Raw genomic sequence first — 15900 nt, 5'->3', positions numbered from 1 at the left:
TTATCTTTCAACCAGGCCCCACCCAGTATGTCTCCACTGGGTGGGTTATTCCCCCCCAGTATCTTTCAACTGGAGGGCCAGGTACCTGGATACACCACAAAATAAAACTCAGGATCATCAACCAATTTGGGAGATCCGAGAACCAGGAGAGACTCACCCAAATTCATCTGGATTCCCCAAGGAGGCAGATGGGCACAAAGTGCCAATGCTGGTACCAAGGCTCCGGTAACTCGGAGAGTTCAGCTGGAGAGAAGTCTGCTCTGGGTCCCTTCCTGGTGTCCAAAACTTTTGACTGAAATACATGTGCAGCCTAAAAGTTAAGAGTTATGTTTTATTTGGCGGGAGGACTCGAGCCGGGATGACAGACTCTCAGATCGCTCTGAGGGACTGTTCCCAAGTGGTTGAGGAGGAGCTAGGATATATAGGAGCTTTACAACAAAGACAAGGTTGTTGGAACAATAAAAGATTGCTTGTTATCTAAAGAAAGCCAGGTATCTCAAGTTCAAGAATTTAGTGCTTTTCCATGTATGGGAGGAAGCAAACATTTTGACTCACTGAATTCATTCTTTAGACAAGCACCTAGCTATCTAGGGCAAGTATCCTGTCCTTTCTTATTCTGAGTCTGCCCAGAGGGCACCGTTGTGAGTGGCTGTAGTGGCTGGGCTGCAGGCCTGTCTTCACTGGGGTGTGTTGGCAGCCACTGATGATTTGGTTTCAGCATTCTTTGTTTACTTACATGGTTGCAGTATTTTCATTCACACTGTAGTATTTTCGGTCACAGAATGATTATGGATAATCTGCAAACTTGGAAAGCAACCGAGATGGAATTACTTCAGGTACCTTCTAATTTAATAAGCCGTGTGCAAACATAAACATGGAGGAAGCATACAAAAGGATTTGGTGGTGTAGGGAAGGTGTTCTGCACATTACAGGAGAAGGCAGAATTCCTTTTCTTTGTGGGCAGGGACGTAAGCCCACCTTTCTTTTCTGTAGTGGTTCCTGAGAACAGTATATGGTAATTAATGAACATTGAGAAACTGTGGCAAACATTGCATTCAAGAGCTGGCCGGCTGCAAACTTGTGTATTGGACAGGTGGATTTCATAGGCAAGTGGTCAGGTGGATGGGAGAGAGATGGATCCCAGGCCTGGGCCCAGATTCAGGTTTAAATCGCCATTTCCTCACCATGGGGCCTTGGACTAGAATGTAACCTCTCCTAACCTGTTGGTGAATCTGTGAAATGGGCATGATAATATTGGTTTCTACCTGGGATTGTTGTAAGTTGTAAAGAGTATTATAGCACACATGAAGCACTTAACACACTGGCACTTAGCAGTGTTCACTGTGTGTGGACGTCCCCTTCGCGTGTGTCAGAGTCGTAAAGGCAGCATTTGTCTGTTGAGGATGCACTGGTAGCCCCTTGAATAGGTTGTGAATTTGGTTATTTCCTTTTGGTAAATCTGTGTGCCATGGGCAGTTATTTTCATGGACAGATGAGGAATCTCAGGGTAAAGAAGACTGTGTAATTTGCCCAAAGTCAGACCATAATTTTGGGTGCAGGGGCCTCAGTTCAGCATAGGCCCCTGGGCCTTCTGCCCTCTCCTTTCAGCACCTGAGCCAGATGTGTGCTCGGCTGTCTCCCAGCCCAGAATATCCAGCAGGGAGGAAGACATACCTGGCCCTGTGCTGCTTGAGCAAAACTCCGGGGTGGAGGCAGTTACAAAATGGATAAACATAAAAACAGATGACTGCAAACTGTGATCAGCTCTGAGAAGGAAAGGAACAGACCTCGCCGTGCAGCGCTGGGAGCTTACCCGTCGGGGTTGCTCTGGGGGCGTTCATCTCAGCTAAACAAGCTCTGCTGCTGCACAAAGGCAGGAAGGCAGGGCACGTGTGACCAGGTAGACTGGGCCTCGTTAGTCATACTCATTCCCCATTAAGCGGCAGCTGTCATGGGCACTTACCTAGTAAACAGATGTTGGCCATAATCATCACGCACTTTGCTTGGTAGTTTTATTGGCCCCAACTTTGAGATGAGGTCATTGAAGCTGGGGAGTTTGCTGCATGCCCGTGATTACCGTGAAAATACCCCCACTGGTCTTTCAACCTAGACTGGCGTGGCTGTCATGCCCCAGCCCTGTGAATGGCATCGTGTAGCTTCTCCCAAGTGGCCCAAATGACTGATATTGATTTTCTTAATTCGTAGGAAATGGTATGTGACAGTAGGAGAAAAAGGTAGTAAGAAATTGTTTGGAAAACTAGAAAAAAATTCAATTCTTCCCCAGCTGGGGGAGCGTAAGCTCTGTCACACACTCCACTCACTGCCTGTCACCTCCTCCCTGCCGACTCCGTGTTCAGAAGCCACTCTGAGCCTTTGAAGAACATTTTGCCTCATGACACTGTTGACTAGGACCTGCGACCTCTCTGTCCCTGGTTAACAGTCTATTCAAAGCCATTTAAATTTTATGCAGGCTCCTCCGCTCAGATGTAAGAATAGCCTCTTTAAACTTCTTGATGCAGCGCCTTAATGTTGATCTTGTGAAGGAAACCTAGTCAAAACCTGGGATGTATGCACATAGTGACCGTAAACTCAGCACTTTGTGAAGTTCAGAATCAGATGGGTGGGAGACTCAGGAAAGGCTTTTTAAGGTAGAAAGGGGAAAGTGAAAGGACGCAGGCTGTGTAAGACTGAAACATCTCGGTCCCAGCCAGCAAGGCACCTGCGTTCAGGATGGTGGGTGGAGAGTGCAGAGTTGTCACAAAGAAAGAAGTGGTGGGATGGGAGGGAGGACAGTTAGGTACTTTACTGGGGAGGGAAATAGTGGGCTGAACATTTCCTGGTTGAACAAGAGGACTGTGACATGATGTGCTTGTATTTTGGAGAGAAGGGTTTTGTGGGGACAGGCCTAGGGAGAACGCTCTGTGGCTGGGGAGTCAGCACAACAAAGAAACATAGAGAACCTGGCAGACCCCAGGGCCCCTGCTGGGGGAGAGGCTGCCCACCAATTCGAGCCCTTGGGGCTGCTTCTGTCCCTTAGCCGGGGCCTTAGAGCTCCCTTCACAACCCAGTCCTGTTGATACTAGAAAAAATAAGTGGGGCATGAGAAGGGCTGTGTCCCAGGCTTTGGTTGAGCCCCTTGGGTGTGCCCTGCCAGATGTGGGTACTTGGCTTCATGCAGGAAAGTATTCAAGGGCAAGCCACTGTTGAGTAAAGGTAGATTTATTCAGAGAGATTTGTTGAAAGGCAAGAGATATTCCACGATGTGTGGGGGTTTGATGCTCAGATTAAAAGTAGGTACACACTCCACAGAGTGTGGGCCTTCTCTGAAACGGGAGAGAGAGGTGTGACCCCTAGGCAGTGCTGTGTTGCTTGTATTCATGGGCTTGGTGGTTTCATATGCTAATAAGTAGAAGGACCAGCCTAAGGGCAAGGGGCTGGAATTCACAGGGAGTTGGCCATTTCCCACCATTTGACCATTTTTGTCTAGCCTTGGGACTGCCATGGTGACTGGGGGCTTGTTATTCACCATGTTACTATTACAACGGGTGTGTAATGAAGCTCAAGATCTGCTAGAACTTAAATCTCTTCATCCTGAGCCTCAAGGCCTATTGGGGGTTGAATCCTTCACCATTTTGATGTTAATTGCTTTGGCCTTCCTTGAATGGCTGTGCTCTGCCCCCTTCCATCCTGTCTCACTGTGATGACACAGAGAGAACAAAGGCCCGGCCCTGGCTGTGCTCCTGCATTTAACAGGGGGAGGGGTGGGGTAGGCTGAGGATGACTCTGGGTGGTGTGAAAGATGTTTCAGATTTTCCCACGTGGGACATGGGGACCTGTCAGCTGCACCGCAGATTTATCTCAAGGGCATTATCGCTTGTGTCACTCATTTGTTTCTATTTTTCTTTTTTTTTTTTAAGTATTTAATCTAAATTTAATATCAGGGTTTTTTAGGAAACAAATTTCTCTTTTTATTTTCTTTGGGGCTCTTTTTGGGGGGGTAGGTAATTAGGTGTATTTATCTGTTAGTGGAGGCCCTGGGGCTTGAACCCAGACCCTGTGTATGCTATACACACGCTCTAACACTGAGCTCTACCACCCGCCCCTTCATCTTTTTCTTTTTGCTTTAGCTGCCAAAAATCTTACAGCTGAATTTCTAGTCGGCCTTTAACACTTGCCCTGACTTCATGGCATCCATTTTTATGACTTTACCTCCCCCTGGTTTCATTTAAGTATTGAATCTCCATTTTCTTTTCACTCTCACTTTTGTCTTTTTGTTGTTATTGTTGTTAAGCTGTGTTTAAAAAATTGTTTAAATTCTCTTTTAGCAGGAGGCTGAAAGTAAATAAATATGTAAATAAACATCACACTTAAATGCTTTTATACATTCTAAGCTGTTTAGTAGTTACTTAAAAACTGGACTGATATTAAAGTTATAATATTTTTACATTATTTTTTAATTTTTTCAAAAGGTATAGCTGATTTACAATATATGTTTCAGGTGTACAATAGTTGCTCCATTTATAGTTATTGTAAAACATTGACTGTATTGCCTATGTTGTAAGATACATCCCTCTAGCGTGTTTATGTTACATGTAGCAGCTTGTATAAGAAAGTTGGGTAACACAGAGTCTGGGGCATTGCTGTGTCTGACTCAGGTTCCAGGTCACCCTGCCTGTCAGACCCCAGGCCCTCACAACTGTCTGCAGGGCAGCGAGTGGAGGCAGCTCTCATCAGCGCTGGTACCAACCTCTGAGTGGCAGTGACAGCAGTGACTGTCTGTGGACGTGCAAAGTGTTGTTCCAGGAGATTTACATGCATTTCTTCATTTATTATTTAAAGCCCTCCTGTGAGGGATCGTTTTAGGTTTTTAATGAATAATACACTTTATTTTTAATTTAATAGACTTCAAACTTCCGGAAAATTTACAGGAGTAGTACAATGAACACTTAGATACACTTCACCTAAAAGGGCAGTATTTGTCCTTTTGTGTCTGGCTTACTTCAGCATACTTTTTTAAGGTTCATCCATGTTGTAGCCTGAAACAGTAATTTATTCTTTTGGTTTAATAATATCTTTTTTCTTTTTCTTTTTTTTGTTTTTGGTCTATTTAAAAATAGTTTCATTGAAGTCTAGTCAGTTTATAATGTTGCATCAGTTTCTTGTTTACAGCACAACACTTCAGTTATATAGGAATATACATGTATTCATTTTCATATTCTTTTTCAACATAAGTTACTATAAGATATTAAACATATTTCCCTGTACTATACAGTATAAACTTGCTGTTTATTCTATACATAATCAGTATCTGCAAACCTTGAACTCACAAGTTATCCCTTCCCACACCGTCTCCCCTCTGGTAACCATAGTTTGGTTTCTATGTCTCTGTGTCTGTTTCTGCTCTGTAGATAAGTTTCTCTTTCTTTTTTTTTTTAAGATTCCACATATGAGCGATCTCATATGGTATTTTTCTTTCTCTTTCTGGCTTACTTCTCTTAGAATGACATTCTCCAGGTCCACTCATGTTACTGCAAATGGCATTATTTTATTATTTTTTTATGCCTACGTAGTAGTCTATGGTATAAATATACTGCAACTTCTTTATCCAGTCATCTGTCAGTGGACATTTAGGTTGTTTCCATGTCTTGGCTATTGTAAATAGTGCTGCTGTGAATATTTGGGGGAAGGTGTCTTTTTGAATTAGGGTTACTTCTGGATATATGCCCAGGAGTGGGATTGCTGGGTCATAGGGGAAGTAAATTTTTTGTCTTTTGGTGAATCTCCATACAGTTTTCCACAATGGCTCCACCAAACTTCATTCCTAGCACAGTGTAGGAGGGTTCCATTTTCTCCACAGCCTCTCCAGCATTTATTGTTTGTGAACTTCTGAATGATGGCTATTCTGACTGGTGTGAGGTGATACTTGATTGTAGTTTTGATTTGCATTTCTCTGATAATGATATTGAACATTTTTTCATGTGCCTATTGGCCATTTGTATGTTTTCATTGGAGAAAAGTTTCTTTAGCACTTCTGCCCATTTTTGGATTGAATTGTTTATTTTTCTTTCTTATGAAGTGTAAAAGCTGTTTATATATTCTGGGAATTAACCCCTTGACAGTCTCATTGAATGTAAATATTTTCTCCCATTCCATAGGCTGTCTTTTTGTTTTGCTTACTGTTTCCTTTGCTGTGAAAAAGCTTGAAAGTTTAATTAGACCCCACTTGTATATTTTTGCTTGTATTTCTATTGCTTGAGTAGACTGCTCTAGGAGAACATTGCTGAGATGCATGTCAGATGTTTTGCCTACGTTTTCTTCTAAGAGGTTTGTAGTGTCTTGTCTACATGTTTAAGTCTTTAAGCCATTTTGAATTTATTTTTGTGTGTGCTGTGAGGGAGTAGTCTAACTTCATTGATTTACATGCAGCTGTCCAGTTTTCCCTACACCATTTTCTGAAGAGGCTGTCTTTACTCCATTGTATGTTCTCACCTCCTTTGTCAAAGATTCAATGACCAAAAGTTTTTGGGACTATTCTTGATAATTTTTTTACCCATTCATTGATGGATGGACATTGTTTGTAACTTTTGGCTACTCTGAATGATACTGCTATGAATATTGATGTGCAAATTTTTGTGAGAATATGTTTTCATTCTGTTGGCTGTACAGTTGGCCCTCCATATCTGTAGTTTCCACTTCATGGATCCAGATGGCTGGTTGTAAAGGGACTCGAACATCCTTGGATTATGGAATCCAGGGTGGTGGGTTCCTGAAACCAATCCCCCGAGGATACTGAGGGATGACCCTATATGTAGGAGTAGAATTGCTGAGCCATATGATAACACTAAACTTTTGAGGAAACACCAGACTTTTCCAAAGAAGCTGCACCATTGCCCATTTCCAATGGCTGCATATTGAGGGTTCCCATTCCTCTGCCTCCTGACCGACAATTGTTATTGTCCGTGTTTTGATTATAACCATCCTAGTGGGTGTAAAATGAGATCTCATTTTGATTTTGATTTGACTAGTGATGCTGAGCATCTTTTCATATGCTTATTGGCCATTTGTGTATCTATTTAATTCCTTGGTAAATTTAAAAATTGGGTCGATTTTCTTTGTATTGGTCAGTTGTAAACATTTTTTTTATATCCTGGATACTAGTCTCTTATTAGATATATGCTTTGCAAATTTTTTCTACTATTCTGCAGATTGTCATTCCACTTGACTTTTTTTAAATATTAAGACAATTCCTTTATAGGGGAGGTAATTAGATTTATTCATTTATTTTATTTATTTATTTATTTTTTGCCAAGCATGCACTCTATCACTTGAGCTACCCACTTCCCCTTTCATTTCATTTTCTTGATGATGTCTTTTGTAACAAGTGGTTTTAATTTTGATGAAGTCCAGTTTATCTGGTTTTTTTTTTTTATCACTTCTGCTCTTGGTATTGTATCTAGGAAACCATAACCTATCCTAGGACCACAAAGATTTATACTATGTCTTCTTTTAGAAAGTTTATAGGTTTAGATTTTACGTTTCTGTCTGTGATCCATTTTCAATTAATTTTTATTTGTTATATACAATAGGGGGTTTCAGATTCTAAATTCATTCTTTTGCCTGCAGATACCCAGCCTTCCCTGCACCATTCGTTGAATAGACTATTCTTTCAATGCAGTGTTGTTGGCACACTTGTTGAAAACTGATTGTAAATATAAGTTTCCCCCCTGGAATTTTTACTGTGTCTCATAGATTTATGTACCCAAACTTATGACAGTACCATAATGACTTCAGTACTATAGATTTGTAGTAACTATTAAAGTGAGTCCTCCCACTTTGCTCTGCTTCTTCAAGATAGCTTTGGCTGTCCTGGGCCCCTTGCACTTCCATATGAATTTTGGGATCAGTTTTTCAATTTTTGCAAAGAAGTCAGCTGGAATTTTGATAGCGATTCCACTGAATTTGTAGATCACTTTGGGGAGTCTTAACATTTTTAACAATATTGTCTACTATTCCATGAACATGGGATGTCTTCCGTATATGTAGATCTTCTAAAATTTTTTCAGTGATACTTCAAATTGTTCAATGTACAAATGTTGTAAATTTTTGTTAAATGTATCTCCCATTTTATTTTTAATGCTGTTGTAAATGGAAAGGCTGAGCTTCTTAAGGGTGGGACTATATATCAATTTGTTTATTTCTAGGATTCCTACACATCAAATACACTAGGTTTATATTTGCTTCATAAATCTATCCACAACTCTTCCCTCCCCTGTGTTTTAAAAAACCAAGACCCAGGTTAAACTACCTGAACACCTATGTGGAAGTGAGAAATGAGACCCTTGGGTGGGGCTTTGTGCAGATGATACTGAGAACTTATTTAGGATGGCTTCATCTTAATTTCTTTTAAACAATCCTTTCAGTGTATATAGTCAGATACATTAAGAACATGCCCTTTTGATGTACAGAGGAGCTAAGACTATCATTTTCAAATAATTTCTAGTGAGAATGTTGTACTTGAAACCTAATTTGTATCTATCTTTGAAGATTTATGTTTCAGGAGCTTTGACTAAAGAACACCTGTCTTTATTCAATAACGACAACTAAATGCTCAAACAACATGTAAGAGTTTGAGCTGTAACTGGAGGCAGCGCTTACCTCTCCCAATACACTTGTGCTGATCTGCTCAAAAGGGTTCGTCCAACTGTTTGTCAGTAGTCTGTTGGACAAAGCCATAAATCATTGATTTAAGGTTGCTGGAATGCAACATATTCTTATTAATACTAAGTAAGCCCATATTGAGTGCTTACTGTATGTTGGGAATTGTCCCTCAGACTCACATGAGTTTTATTTCTCTGAAAACCTTACATATTTCCTTGTTATTCCCACTTTACAGATAAGGAGACTGAGGATTAAGTCTTCTCTCTTTTGGGGGGAGCTCATTATCAATGACTGGAAGTTGTAAGGAAAAAGATATTGATTCATCCTGAGAAAATATTTTTCTGAGAGTCAGCATTTTAGAGGGTGACCACTGAAGAGGGTGATCATTGTTAGAGTGTGACGAGCCCCGTGTTGTACGGAGTCAGCATCCCAGTCCTGGACACGGCACTGTGCTGCTTGGTGGGTGAGGCGGCGTGGCCGCGCAGGGAACGAGGATGCCGGGCCGTTGGGCTGTGCTCAGGCCTGGTGAGGCTTTCTCTGAAGAGCAGTGGACAATCATTGACAGATTTTAATTAGGGGAGTGGGGTGCTCTCGTAGATCACTTTTGTGTTTGTAGAATGCTTGCAAACATTCAGTAGGCTCGGCAGAAAGTGATGTGACGAATCAGAGTAGGGTGGCTGCGAGGTGTAGCAGTGTTCAATTTTCAAGTGGTTTTCAGTCCCATGTTTGTGGCTCAGTAGACGTGTCACTTTGGATGACGCACTCAAGGAAGTGAAACAATTTATTTAATCAATTGAAACAGTGATGTACCCAATTCCCAGGACTGTTGTGGAGATCCAGTGAGATAACATTCGCACAGTGTGCAGCGTGGTCCCCAGCCCAAAGTCAGTGCTGAGGGAGTGCCTGTGAATACCTGGTAGGTCAGGTGTCGGTGGTGGGTCTCGGTGACTGAGGAAATCTGAGCCCTGAAGGAGGGGTCCAGTCACATCTGTGAGTGATGGGCCTGAGCTGGGAGGGGCAGAGAGACCTTCCCTCCCAACCAGGGGCCCTGGGCAGGACGGCTATGGGAGGAGCACCGTGAAGTCAGCTCTTTTCAGGTGGAGTTGGAGTTGCTCTTGAGACATCTAAGTGCAGTGTCACGAGCTCACAGAGGAGGTCTGGGCCCGGGCTGTGCATTTTCTTATAATCTCAATCCCTGAGGACGCCGAGGTATTGATCACTGAACGTGAAGTATTCTTTACAGGACAAGTGAATAGTAGTATCATCTCTGTCATCAAAGCTCACGTCTCTTTATTCATAACCCACTTTGTTAATTGGATACTTACAGGGCGGTTCTTCACCGCCCTCCCCTAGGCTCAGGCTCCACAGTAAAGAGCTGGTGAGCCTCCCTCTTTTCCAGAAGTAGACACATTTAGCTGGTAGCCTTCTATACCTCGCCAGACTTAGAATTTTAATTTGTTGTTTTAATTCTATTATCTGTTGGTCATCTCCTGACAGGAGAGACGTTTTACCTCATGGTCATGTTTCAATTAGCTGTTACTGAGAATTGCTGATCTGATCCATAGTGTATGTATTATATTAACTTTGTAGAGTACTTATCATTTTTCTTTCTTTGCCCTTAAATTTTGTTTGCCCCTTCAAGTTTCTATCCTATTTCGGGCCTTATTTTTTTTAATTAAAAAATGTGTGTTAGTAGTTAAGAAAACAAAAGCAAAGAAACAATGCACATGATACCTAAGTTTAGAAAATATCTATTGTGTTTTCTGTCTCGGCAATGGAGTGTTCTAGAAACTCGTGAAAACGTTCATTACACAAGTTCCTTAAAATGCTGATTAAGAAATAAATCCTTCCTTCCTCATCTTTCAAGCTGCACAGCTAATTTTCAAGAAAGTGAGGGGAAATCCTCAGAATCCAAGTCATATCAGAATGCAGGGATTCTGGGAGATACGTGAGACTTAGAATCCCTGGGGTGCCGGTTGGCTCCTGAACTGAGTGTTAGTTGCCCTGGCAGGAGGGCGGGAGGTGAGCCCCGGGCCTCTCACACTGGGAGTTGGATGGCTCATCCTATGTAAGGCCAAGCACATCCTGAGAATCCTGTTTAATAAAGGGTGAATTAGAAAGAAAGAAAAATATCATTCCTCAAGGCAAGAAATTAAGGAAAGTCAATTTTTGGGGATGCAGGGAAAAATAACAAATCCAAAGTAAGGATTTAGTTTAAAGCTGTTCTGGCATGAGAGTGACCACAATCTCCTGGCAGAAAATCACAGCTCCTCCCGGAATGAGAAGTTGTGTTTTGAATGAAACAGTGAACAGCCATTCCTAAAAAGGCCTCCTGAGTCTTCTGGATCAAGATACTAGACCCAAACAGCTCTCTTCCAAGGTCTCATTTAAATAACCAGAAAGGTTTTAAAGGAAAGAAGCCATAATCATAGTTCTATTTATTGACATTAGTATATGCTAGGAATTCAGAGGTGACTATGGAGTTGTCTCCTCTTTTATGGACCTTACTTTCTGTTTGACATAGTTGGGGAGCTGGGTGGAGGGAGGTTTTAGTCTGTTGCAATTAGCTAGGAAAGGAAATTAAGAAAGCAGTGAAGGGTGGGTGAACTTTTTAGCTGAGGACAGTCCTGTTCATTTGGCTTTTAATTGCAGGCTCGATGAGTTTTCACTGGAGGGAATTGATCTTACAGAAAATGGACTTAACTCAGACCTCTTCAGAATGGACAAATGAACCTGGAGAAAGACAGTCAAATCTGTGCAGACATTGAAGTTCACGTGAACGTGCTGTATCCCTGAGCCAAAGATAGGACAAGTAGGCAGCACTTCTTGAGGACAGAGGGGTGGTTTTTAAGGTTCTCCAAGAATGAATCCCAGGGAACCGGGATGGCCAGTTGTCAAACTGTGACTTTGCTTTTTGGACGGTGTGCCCACCAAAGGTATTTTCCGTTTATTAGTTTTCATTTCTCTTAAATACATCTCAGGTGATGAGGACGTGGGCACAAGCATTGGACGCCATGTCGAGGAGACTTTGGATACCTGCCTAGAAGCGCGGGCACAGCTGCGGCTGCATCATACATCTTGCCGCCCACCCCGTTGCCCGGCTCCGTGATCACGGCAGGGTGGTTCCTTGATGACCTGTCCATCTCCTTTGTGACATTGTAACCCACCAAAAACCGGAGCGTATTAGCTTGGCTTTGTTCTTTTCCATCCTTCTCTTTGAATGGACTGATAGTGGACCCAGTTATGTTAGCAGATGTTTTACAAGTAGGGCTCTCAGTACAAACCTTTAATCCCCACTGTGTGATCTAGAGAAGAAAGTTACATTCTTTCCAAATTGTTTTGATGCACTTATGTGGGAAAATGGTGTACGTTTGAATATGTATTTCCTCTCTGAATCATCATGGCTAGAGATGAATGTGGGCAGACATGGAATGTGTTTTCTGTATTTGAACTGTATGGTCCCCTAAATTCTCCCCAGCTTTTTAAAGTCATCACTGGAGTGTTACCTCCAGAGTGTCCCAAAGCATCCACCACTGCCTGTTCTTCAGACACTGTGAGTTTCCAAGTTGGAGAAGGCTGCTAGCTGGTGAGGCATTCTCTGGCACATCTCTGGCTGGCTGATGTGGGCTTAGCACCCAAGACTTGGCAGACAGTAACTAACCACGATCACTTCCATTTCTGGGACACTCATGAAGGATTTTATACGTATGCTAGTGGCATACGTTATTTCAATTAGTTTTCCCAACAATCATAATTAGATTTTTTCACCTCTATTAATAAGTAAACTGTCAAAGCGAGTGACGTGCAGACTTTGGACTGGAACACGGGTCTTTCTGATCCCAGTCTCTGTTCCCTCCCCGACCTATCCTTCCAGATGGCCAGGAGACTCTTCCTCAGTCTTGAGTTTCCTGCTGATATTACCACTCTCTTTGTTTCTAGGAGAGGAAAAGAAGTCTAAACTTACTTTCCAGTTGAAAATGGAATGGAGAGTTAACGTTGGAAGCCGGGAGAGTCTGTCCTGTGATGAAGCGGCCTCCTAGCCACTTCCACTGGGACGTCACGTCACTGTCTGGGCCCCTTGCTCAGCCTGTGCACAGGTGACAGCGCAGATGTGCCGAGCAGTCCTCCCGGACAGGGCAGTGGGTTGGAAAGGAGATTGGGGATTTGGTTTCATTTCATAGGTTTCTGAGGGCCTTGGCCTGGCACTTCGAGTGGGACCATTCCCTGTCCCACATACTCGTGCTCTGGGCCCGTGCAGGCCTGATGTGGCCTCAGCCTGAGGCTCAGGGCCCGTGGTGAAGTGGAGAATTTTAGTCCAGGGTCTGTGGAGGCTCTGACAATTCTGGGTCGTGGGACATTGTCCAGGATGATAATAATTCTTCCCCGAGTTTCAGATTTCCTTGCCTGTGAGACGGGGTAGTAATAGTTTCTGAGATGATTGTAATGATTCAGTAAGGGGCGCAGCGTGTGCTGGCAGGTAGCTGGTGCTTAAGGAGCAGAAGTCGCAGTCACTCTGTCAGCCTCTCACTGTGTGCTCTGTGCTTTGAGAAGATGTGTATTTGGTGAAAGTCCTGCCCAAATACTAGGGTCTAGATGAAACGTTGTTCCTTTACTTTCCCTTTCTTTTGCTCCTTCCTTTCTCTGCGTCTCATGTGTAGGGAGCAGATTCCTCTGTTTCAGGGAATACAGGCCTTTCTAGGAAAAGGACAGGATGAACGTGGATAGGTGGGGCCGGAGGGGGTCTGGAGCATCTGCACAGCGCTGCTTCCCTGCATTTCTGCATCCGGTCCCATCAGTGCACGAAGTCAGCCTTCCTCTTCCTTCCTGTGTCATCAGGTCTCTGTTTTATGGGAAAACATTTTTTACGTGTCTTTTTTCACTTACATGTTTCGTTCAGATGCTTGTTGCTTTTTTCCCTGTGCTTCAGCGTTCCTAGGAGAGAATTCAGCAGTGCAGCATCCTCTCCGAGCTCTATGAGTTGATCGGCTTCCACTGCAAGTCCGTCTTCTTCAAGTGGGTGGCCCCCGTGCAGCGCGTGGCCCCCGGCATCCCGGAGCCTGGCGGGAAGGCCTGCTACCGACTCCTTCTGCAGACGCTTCCTGGCTACAGTCTGTCACTGATTCTGCAGGACTTCAACAAAGGTTTTGGGACTAAAACATTGCTTCAGTCCGATTAACCATGCCTTGTTTGGGCCCTGCTCTCCTGTCTCAACAGGGTGAATTGTGATTCGTGTAGAGCAGGACACAGCAGACTTTTTTCTGTCAAGGGCTTTTGAGTCAATATTTCAGGATCTGCAAACCTCCTGATCTCTGGTGCAGCTGCTCAGCTCTGCTGTTCAGACGCCAGAGCAGCCGGAGAGTCCACACACCCACAGAGCTTTATTCACAGCAGTGGCTGGGGCTGGATTGGGTGTATGAACTGCAGTTTGTCCCCACAGCCTCCTCACTATTGACACCTGTACCTGAGCGTGCATTTGCGACAATGGGTGAACCTACACTGACACGTCATCATCACCAAGAGCCCATACTTGACACTAGGATTTACACTTGGTGGTGTGCACTCTGTGGGTTTGGACAGATGTACAATGACACGTTTCTACCATCACAGCATCATACAGAGTAGTCTGTCTTAGTGACCCTAAAAATGCTCCTTGCTGCACCTCATTCATTACTCCTTCCCCTCTAGCCTCTGACAGTAACTGATCTTTTAGTCTCTGTGGTTTTGCCTTTCCCAGAACACCATACAGTTGGAATCAGACAGTTGCAGAATCTTCCCAGATTGGCTTCTTTCACTTAGTAATATGCATTTAAGGTTCCTCCATGTCTTTCCATGCCTTGATAACTCATTTTATTTTAACACCATAAATAGTCCATTTTCTGCCTGGACCACAGTTTATTTATCCATTCACCTACTGAAGAACAGCTTAGTTGTTTCTGAGTTCTGGTGATTATGAATAAAGCTGCTATTAACATCTGTATGCAGATTTGTGTGTGGACGTAATTTTCCATTTTGTTCAGTAAACACCAAGGAGCACAGTTGCCAGATCATATGGTAGGAGTACGTTTAGTTTTGTAAAAAATTGCCAGACCGTCTTCCAAAGTATCTGGGCCATTTTTCATTCCCACCAGCAATGCAAGAAAATTCCTGACGCTCCACATCCTCACCAGCATTTGGTGCTGTCAGTGTTCTGAGTTTTGGCAGTTCTGACTGGTGTGCAGTGATAACTCACTGTTTCAGTCTGCAGCCCCTTGATGACAGATGCTGTGGAGCATGTTTCCATAGATTTCTTTGGCATCTAGTTTCCATGTTGAGGTGTGTGTTGAGGCATTTTGCTCATTTTTTAAGCAGGTTATTCATTCTTCTTGTTGAGTTTAAAGAGATTTTGGTGTATTCTGGATATCAGCCCTTTATCAATGTGTCCCTGCCCTTCACCTGCAGCACCGGAGTTGTCCTTTGGGTCTCAGTGGAGTGTCAGCTCTTCAAAGAGGTTCCCTGTCTTCCCTCACCTAAATACTGTCCTTGAACTTTTCACTTTCATTGACTCACTTTGTTCTTTTTAAATAGCATTTCCCATAATTTGTAAGTACATTAAAAAAAAAAGGCAATGATTGAACACTGCCTCCCCCACCAGGCTGTGTGCCCTGTGAGAGCAGAGACCCTGTCCCCACTCACCATGTCCCATGACAGCACATGTCACATGTCCATGTAAATGTGTGTAACGTGGGGCCAAACCTGATGAGCAGCTATGACGACATGTGTTGGCTACCATTCATTGAATAGAGTTTGTTTCTTGATCTTAATTTTAAATCACATGAATGAAACATGTTTCTTTTGAAAAATAAAACAACAAAGCACACCTCCATGTGATTGGTACTTTCTACTTAGCCTTCTGACCCAGGAGGGGACGTTCACCATCATTTTGTGGAGGAGGTTGGGGAGGTAAAGTAGGAGAGTGAGATCAAATAAAGTAAAAATGATAACAATCAGCTGGCTTTATTTTCACTAAGACAAATGTTACTTTAAACCATACCTCAGCTGTTGTTCTGTTGTTTTAAACACTTCTCATAGAATTAAATGGAAGCCCACTAAACCCTGAAAGGGAAATTATGTGCTCAGGTCCTGAAAAGTGTTTATGTCTATTTCTTGAAATGCACATTTTCCCTGCTGGTTACAGAATGTCATGGCGGGAACACAGCCGTGAGCTGTGTGTGTCTGCCAGCTTCACGGGCTGCTCACTGTCAT

General features: G+C 43.2%; 1 protein-coding gene across 2 annotated transcripts in view; it reads left to right on the top strand.

The window, feature by feature from the left end:
* The window catches only part of LOC135320768 (uncharacterized), a 135280-nt gene extending 119760 nt beyond the window's left edge, over positions 1-15520 (top strand). For both annotated transcript variants that reach the window (XM_064483852.1, XM_064483858.1), the window contains one exon: positions 13586-15520. The gene's annotated coding sequence lies outside the window, so the exon portion shown is untranslated. The remainder of the gene's footprint in view (positions 1-13585) is intronic.
* Positions 15521-15900: the final 380 nt, after the last annotated feature.

The sequence above is a fragment of the Camelus dromedarius genome, unplaced genomic scaffold, assembly GCF_036321535.1.
Source record: "Camelus dromedarius isolate mCamDro1 unplaced genomic scaffold, mCamDro1.pat HAP1_SCAFFOLD_27, whole genome shotgun sequence".
Classification (NCBI taxonomy): domain Eukaryota; kingdom Metazoa; phylum Chordata; class Mammalia; order Artiodactyla; family Camelidae; genus Camelus; species Camelus dromedarius.
Note: the sequence above shows the minus strand (reverse complement) of the source record. Positions and strands in the feature narration are given on the sequence as shown.